Genomic DNA, 8,006 nt, shown 5'->3' with positions numbered 1-8,006 from the left:
GTTACTTCTCCGTCACTCAGTCTTCTGCTTATCCTGAACCCTTGCAGTGAGTTACACGCATGAGTCAAAGCCCCAAAGTCAATACACCAGGAAGCAGAAGTTACCAACATATTGGTTTCTATGACACAGGATTCGAAATTACCTTGTTTCTTGGATTCCAGGTACTGAGGACAGTTCCTCTTCCAGTGGCCGGTAAAGTGACAAGCATCTGATGCCTTGTCTTTCTTCTGCTTCTTAGACTTAGCAGCTTTCTTCTGAGGCTTTCTCTTTGCCTTCCTCTTCGTTTTGCTCGATTTGTTGTTTTCAACAAGCATAGCAATGGGCTCATCCTTCATAATCAGTTCCTTGGCCCTCTGCAACATATTGTTGAGTTCCTGAATGCTAGCATTTAGCTTATTCATGTTGTAGTTCATGATGAACTGATTGAAGGAAGGAGGCAAGGAATTTAGGATGGCATCCACCTTGGTGACATGGTCAAACCCGAATCCAAGAGCCTCAAGTTCATTGATGTAACCCATCATCCGAAGACAATGGTCATGAACCTGTTGGTTCTTGGACATCTACGCGTTCATGAACTGCTTCAAGACCTTCTGTCGAGTAGAACGATTCTGCTCTTCGTACATCATCCTCAAACTATCCAAGATATCCTTGGACAATTCGATCTAATCGAACTATCACTGTACCGGATTATCTAAGGTGGCAATGATATAGTAGCGGGCTAGGGAATTTTTCTCTTCCCATTCCTGGTAGTCCCTCCTACGGGCCTTAGAAGCCTTATCACCCGGACGTTCTGGGGCAGGATTTTTAGCTACTTTATCTAGTTTTTCAAAGGTCAGAACCAACATAAGATTACGGTACCAGTCATCATAGTTTGGGCCCTTAAGTTTGTTGTTGTCCAACAGCTTAGCAAATTGTCTGTTTGCCATTTCTAATAAAAAGCAAACATTAGTCCACAACCTAAATTGATTCATGTTATCAACATAGATATGGCTTTTAATCTATGTTCCATTTCCATTTATTCATCTTTGAGATTTCCCTCCTATCTCAGTGACGGAGACTACGAATTATGTCTTTGGATATGTGAGAAATCACATAGGGTGCATGGAGCCAACTGTTTCAGCTGCATAACCCCACCACCATTCTGTGAAGGATCATATCCACTCATTGTATGAGCTTTCCCTTTGGCCTCTGTCAGACAAGGTTCATTACCATTTTAGGTTAAACCTTTCTATCCAGTGAGTGCTCACCCATCATATTCGTGAACGCCAAGGTACCGTGAGAGAGTCTTCCGTTTTAGGATAGGCTCCTCCCACATCGGTCTATGACGCCCCTATCATCTTATGAAACATTCCAACAGATCCAGCAGCAAGTGGATAACCCAATTTTATGGTGCGTTTCCTCATTACTGAATGACCCATCTTCATGCTAATGTTGGAAGGCCTTTAGAGAGTTCATCATATGAATCTCCCTATCACATGCACTCATATTTCAGGAGGGAACAAAAGTTATGCCCTAGTTTAATTTTGGTCAAACCAAAGTGGCTCTCACTGATTTTCATAAAGCCAGATTTCGGTGGGCCTTAAACGGCTAGGGTTCCACACGGTTCCTCTTTAGGGGAGGTGTGGGTCCCACCACAAAGGGAGGACCATCCAATGATCTTAAGGACACCATGGCAATGATGTGCATTCAGCCATGGTGTGCGCAAGATTCACTATCGTATCAGCATGGGCCAAGTACTTATGGCCCATGTACATTACACATCACACATCCATACATCACATGCAGGGATAAAATTGATCCAATCAATTAATATCTATAAAGACCATTATTAAAGCCCAAAATAATTCATAATAGTACTGATTAATATTATCTAGGTTTATGGGCTGAATAGCAAATAGCAGTTCGGCCCATATAGCTTTCATGCAGTTAATGGGCTTAAGTAGTTTTAACACATTAAAACTGGGCTTTACAGGTGTGGGCTGAATTAGGTCTTGCAATTAACTATCAATTCGTTGACCCAAGAGTGAAAAATTAGGGCTGTGAACAGCCCCCATCGAACCACAGATTCGGTCTAACCAGTTTGGTCCAATCTGGTTCGAATGGGTCTAGGGTTTGATTTTTAATTCAAGAATTAATTCAATAATTGATTTGAAATTAAATTACTGATTAAAGACAATCAAGAATCATTACTAGGGTTGTTCGCAGATCTGCTACTTGCAAAATAGATGTTAGATTACAGTTTACAATTTCACAAACTGCAAATAGCAGATAGCGAAACCTTAATCTGTGAAATCTCCTCCTTCTGCGCAATTAGCTTCGATCTTGAATAAAATAAAATATAAAAACCCTTATTTTCTATTAATATTACATCAAATCGAATTATTATACATTCAGCCTAGAAAATTAAAAAAAAAATAATTACAGACCATAATGTAAAGAACTGCAAATCACAGTTTTCCTGTGCCATTTAAAGAATGCGATCTCCACCATACGAACAGCCCATAAATCAAGATAAATAAAAAGAACAATTCTAAATATATATCAGATTTAAAAAAGATTTAATTTCAGATCAATCACCCTTAATCTGGGAACCGATTTCCCAAGAAAACCATTATCTGCGCAAATCAGGTAGAACGCCTTCTACCCATTTGCGCAGTTTCAAATCTGATCAATTTTGGTTCAAGATTTGAACCTAGCTCTAGTACCACTGAAGGGATGAGAGATCCATCATATGGATAGCCAAACCCTGCAGGTTGGTAGGGAAAATTTTCAAAAAATTTCTCTCTCTCCCATATGGGAATCACATTCCCTGTTTTAGAAAACTGCATTTTCAAGGATCAATCTTGAATCCTAAACCAGACCATATCTGAAACCAAAAGGTAGGAGAGGGATGTACCTGATGCGGAGTAACAATAACTGGGTGTTCATGCCCAAGGAAAATGCCAAAGACTGCTCCCACTAAAGATGACACAACGTAGGGTGGAGTAGAATCAGCAGGTGGTTCTTCAGCAAGAACCAAACTCTTCAGCAAGAATTCGATGGAGGGTGAGTGAGCATGACTTCATATCAGTTTTCACCAAAAACTGATATTGATGCGTATTTGCTACACTAGCAAGTGCACTAGACACTCAAGTAATAAAGTGATGAATAGAGTATCGTTTCCCACGAGGACTTATGTAGCAACTACTAGTAGTATATCAGCCTACTCTTATCTGATTAACCGAATTGTATGTCTACTTCAAAACTGAAATCCTAGCTAACTATGCACAGAATTGATTCAGCAAGTTGATACAAACACCTTGCATGCAAGTTGAGAAGACAAGCTAAATATGCACATAATTGATTCAGAAATTAGTTTCCTAGGTCATTCGAGTAGATTAGGATTCAGCCTTGGTTTGGTGAAATCCCAAGGCAATGAACAACCTCTCTCAAGTGCATGTTCAATCTATGCATGAGTGATGGTCCTTATATCTCTACCAAGGATCTAATCCCCATGCATGCATTAAGATCTAGCAATTCTAGGGCATCATTTCAGCTGAATGAAAACCAACCGAATTGTGCAAGTTATCTCTAACCTTGCACTCAATTCGGTTCTTGATTAGCAGATCTGAAATCCTAGAGTCTTTCTCAAGCACTCTAGAACTTCCAAGAATCAAGAACAGTTCAGCCAAATAGAATTAAGATTGCCTAAATTCTTTCTCAAGCAATTCAGACATTACAAAATCAAGATCTGAAATTACAAAACAACAGTTCGGCTAGCTGTTCTACAATCAAATTTCTAATCAAGAAACATCAAGATTGCATCTAATCCATTCGAATGAACCTAGAAAACTAACTATAGATATGAAATTACAGAGATCATGCTTCAATTACAGCAAGAAAGAAAAATTAATGGAGAAAAATACATATCATCCCTAGCTGAATTCGATTACCAAATGTGCAGAATTCAAAGAAGAGACAACCTAGATCTCCATTGGCTTCTTCTCCTTTCGAATTCAGCTTCTTCTTCTCTTGAAGTTGCTTGAATTTCCTCTCTTTTCCTCTCTTGTGCCTATCTTTCTCTTCTCCCTCCAAGAATTTGAACTCAAGGAGTTTTCTCCCCAAAGGGCTGAAGTCTCAAAGTGTTGAACAACAAGGTGTTGAACCAAAAGAAGAGGGAAGAGGAGTTTTCCCTCCAAGAAACCTCCTTAAATAGTTTTTCCTTCAACTCTCCAAGAATTCTAGAAATTGCCACCCCTAGCCTCTCTTGAACTTTCTAGAACTTGCTGCCCCTAGCTTCTCTTGGGCTGCTCTTGAGCTGCTAATGGGCCTCCTCCTTGCTGGGCCGAATAGACTCCCTTGGAAGGTTGCGGCTAGGCTCTCTCTTTGGGCATCTCCCAAAGAGTACAGTATGGGCTGCATGGGCCGAATGGCCCTCCTTTGATCTCTCAACTGGGCTTTTGTTCCAGCTAGCTGAATTACCTTCAATTTAGCTCCTTTTTCCTTGTTTTAGGCTTTCTTTCTCCTGAATTGGTTTCCCTTGAAGATTTCCTGAAATTAATCTGAATTGGGGTAAAACTCACACAAACTAGTATAAAAACCATAAATAAAGCCACATAAAATATGTGTAATTTGTACACTCATCAGACATCAAGAAAACTTCTTCATCGCTCCTACAGGTGGAGATCGAACTGGCAAGGGCGGTAGCAATAGAAGGAGGCAAGAGCAGAAAATGGCGTCAGTCTTACTGGGGCTGTCTTCTCTCTTGTTTTTGTAATCAGCTTGGGTTAATTGGGGTTCGCCCTCCTCCTCTATTTATAGCCTTAAAGAGAGCTCCTCATAATCCTATTAGGAATTTCCTAATCCAAATCTCATTTGGATCTGGATTCTCTTTAAGAGATAAGGATAAACCTTTATCTTATATGCAGATAAAGATCAGCCCTCCTAATATTATTAAGAGTTTCCTAATCCAAATCTTTATTTGGATCTGGACTCTCTGAGTGGATAGGGATAACTCCCTATCCTATCTACTGATCTAAATCCCAGAACCGCCCCTCCTTAATTAATCAAATTAAACCAGTTCAATTTGGGCTTTAAGCCCATTAAGTCCATGTGCTCATTCATCCTCTAAACTACTGCCTAGTTGGGTATCCTTGTATGGCGTGGGACCCAAACATTGATCTACACATCAGCCACATGGGTTCAGCCCAGCCTTTGTTACAAGGCCTGGCTGAATTCACTATAGGAAACAGTGAACTCCTGAGCCCATCACCATGGGCTCTTAATGGGCCCAACACTTACACTAAGTGGTCCTTTGGTCAAGCCGCCTTATAAAAACCCAAGGACTGTGGGCAGATGCAAGATTAGCCCATCAAGTATTACCCTCAATGGTCTTACACTTAACCTCTTAGCCCATAATGATCAAACACTGCTCGACAAGAGAGGACCTCTCCCTCGGCTACAAGGAACAGTGTTGCACTCTCTACTCACATGGATCCCGGGAATTAAAACCTTTTGTAAACATTTTAAAACCATAATATATATATATGTATATCTCTATATAAATATATTTTGTAAAACAAATTTCAACGATTGAAATCGGTTGCTGGCAGCTTTGGTTTCCATCAGAGAGAGTGCATCCCCGATCATTACCTTTGTCCAACAAAGAGGCTAATCCTATCACTTTGATCACCCACTCAGATGAATTCTCGGACTGTCCCAACATCATCAGGTTTTCACCCCCTCTAAGGATCTCATTGATTGGCATATCAAAGACAGCCCAATCCGACACCTAGTGCAGTATCATAATCGAGTCTAGAGGTCAGGTGTAACATTCCAGTTTTGCCTATCAATCTCCAAGGTCTAGAGCAATACTAGAATTCTGGTCTGGTTCAGGGTTTCAAGAAAACCCACATTGCATGTACCACAGGTCTCACCCTGGCAGCTGAGACAAGCCACCCCAACCAACTTGGCGGCGCATCAGTGTCAGCCTTAGCAGGATAAATCTCACCAGATCTATCCAATGACTGTGAAGATTTTAAACTAACACGAGTTTCATATGTGTCTAGTTTAAGGGTATTACACAGAAACACACCATAATAACATGAATCAAATATGTACTTTATTCATTTACATTAAATGTCAGTAGGTACATCATTCTGATTGGAGCTAAGGGCATACACTGTCCAACAGGTTTTTTAATCTAGGGAAGTCTTAGCAACATTTCCCACAGATGGTGCCAATTGTTGCTACCTTGGGTGAGCCAAGAGCAACAAGGTAATTATGCTTCCGAGATGAGGGATGGTCAATGAGTCGGAGGTCCAATTTGACTGAGGGCTTGTAGGTCTATCCTGCAGAGGAATTAAAACACGTCAGAGGCCCTAGGTGCTAACCCGTGGCGGAAACTTTGATGACCAAGTTAGCAAAGGTGTGATGAGAGGTGGATGAGGCCTGAGTTAAGATAGGCCAAATAAGGTCACCAGGGAAGTAATTAAATTCCAAGTAGAAAAAATTCTAGATCACTCACCTTAGGGGGGTCACCTCCTATTTATACTTGAGACCACCTAGAGGTAGGTGCATGCGGACGGCTAGGATGCAATCCAGCCTTGTGCAGACGGCCACCCGAGGTCATCTCATGCAGTCGTACCATTGGGCCCACATTGCACACTGGCTTCTACTTCATACGATGTCCCATTGGGTCTGCGTTGTATGCTGCCCTCTATCACATGTTGGCATGCCACTGGTCTGCCATGAGCGCCTACATCAGTACTTACTATTTACTTCTAGATATTGAAGCCACAAAGGTTTTTTAAAGTAGCATATTATCTTTTGGTATTGGTTAAAGGGATGACAGGCCCTTTACCATATGCATACCTATTAGACATCCTAGAATTTAGAAGCCACGTGCAAGGTTGAAGTGCACCCACTTATCATGGATCGATCGAGAGATGAAGTATCTTTTAATATTGGTCAAGAGAGGGTTAGACCCTTGGTATATGCATACCTACTAAATACTCCAAGAAGTAAGGAGGGTCAAAATGGTATTTTTATGCTACTTCTCAAGAGTTGAACTCTTAGAGTTATGCATGCATTTACTTGGCCTTAAGATGGGCAAAGGATGAAGCACAAAAGAGGCCAAAATGGGCCTTCTGATGCTACTTCTCAAGAGCTGATCTCGTAAGGGCATGCACCTACTTAGCCTTGAGATGTGTACAAGATGAAACACATAAGAGTTAAAAAATGGCCTTTTGATGCTACTTCCCAAGAGCTAATCTCATAAGGGCATATATCTGATCAGCCTTGAGAACAACAATCCTGAGTGGCAAGATATGCTTCTTTAAGTATTTCAAATGGAGGCTTTAGATTTGGAGAATTTACTGGATTTTGATATTGATTTCATATTTTATTGAGTTTTTTTCCTTTTTTCTATTACCTATAGACTTTGATCTTGGGTGTAACATTGATAGCTTAAAGGGTACTTTGATGCTTTTTAAATTAGGCTTTTTTCTTTTAAGGGGTTTAAGGTTTATTTTGATTTTACTTCCAAGGATGGCAACCACATGGTTGAACATTCTTAGTGTCCTAGTCCTAATTACACAATCTTCTATCCTACTTCCATCTGAGGCTCCTATGTGTGGGTACTCTAAGTGCGATGCGTGAAGTTGTTGGGAGAGTTCTAGACTCTGATGTTCCAACAAGGTGGTTAGCCTTCAAACTTCCACCCATGGACAAATGGGATTCTCTTGTTGGTGGCTAGTTTGAAGATTTTTGGTGGAGCTTTATTGAGCAAAATCTAGGGGCACACACCTATTATCTTTCTTCTAATAGGTGAAATGGGATTCTAATTATATTTACATGAAAGTGTGTGTGATTGTGAGTGTTCAAACATGCAAGAGAAATGAATATAAAAGAAACAAAGAAGAAGGGGAGAATGTAGCCACATGCTTAAACTTGAAAACAATCCTATAAGTTTCTAGGTGGCCAGATTTTGGGGATATAAGACAAGCTAAGTTATTTTGATGCTTTTT

The sequence above is a fragment of the Nelumbo nucifera genome, chromosome 1, assembly GCF_055504915.1.
Source record: "Nelumbo nucifera cultivar China Antique chromosome 1, China Antique-T2T, whole genome shotgun sequence".
Taxonomy (NCBI): Eukaryota; Viridiplantae; Streptophyta; class Magnoliopsida; order Proteales; family Nelumbonaceae; genus Nelumbo; species Nelumbo nucifera.
Note: the sequence above shows the minus strand (reverse complement) of the source record.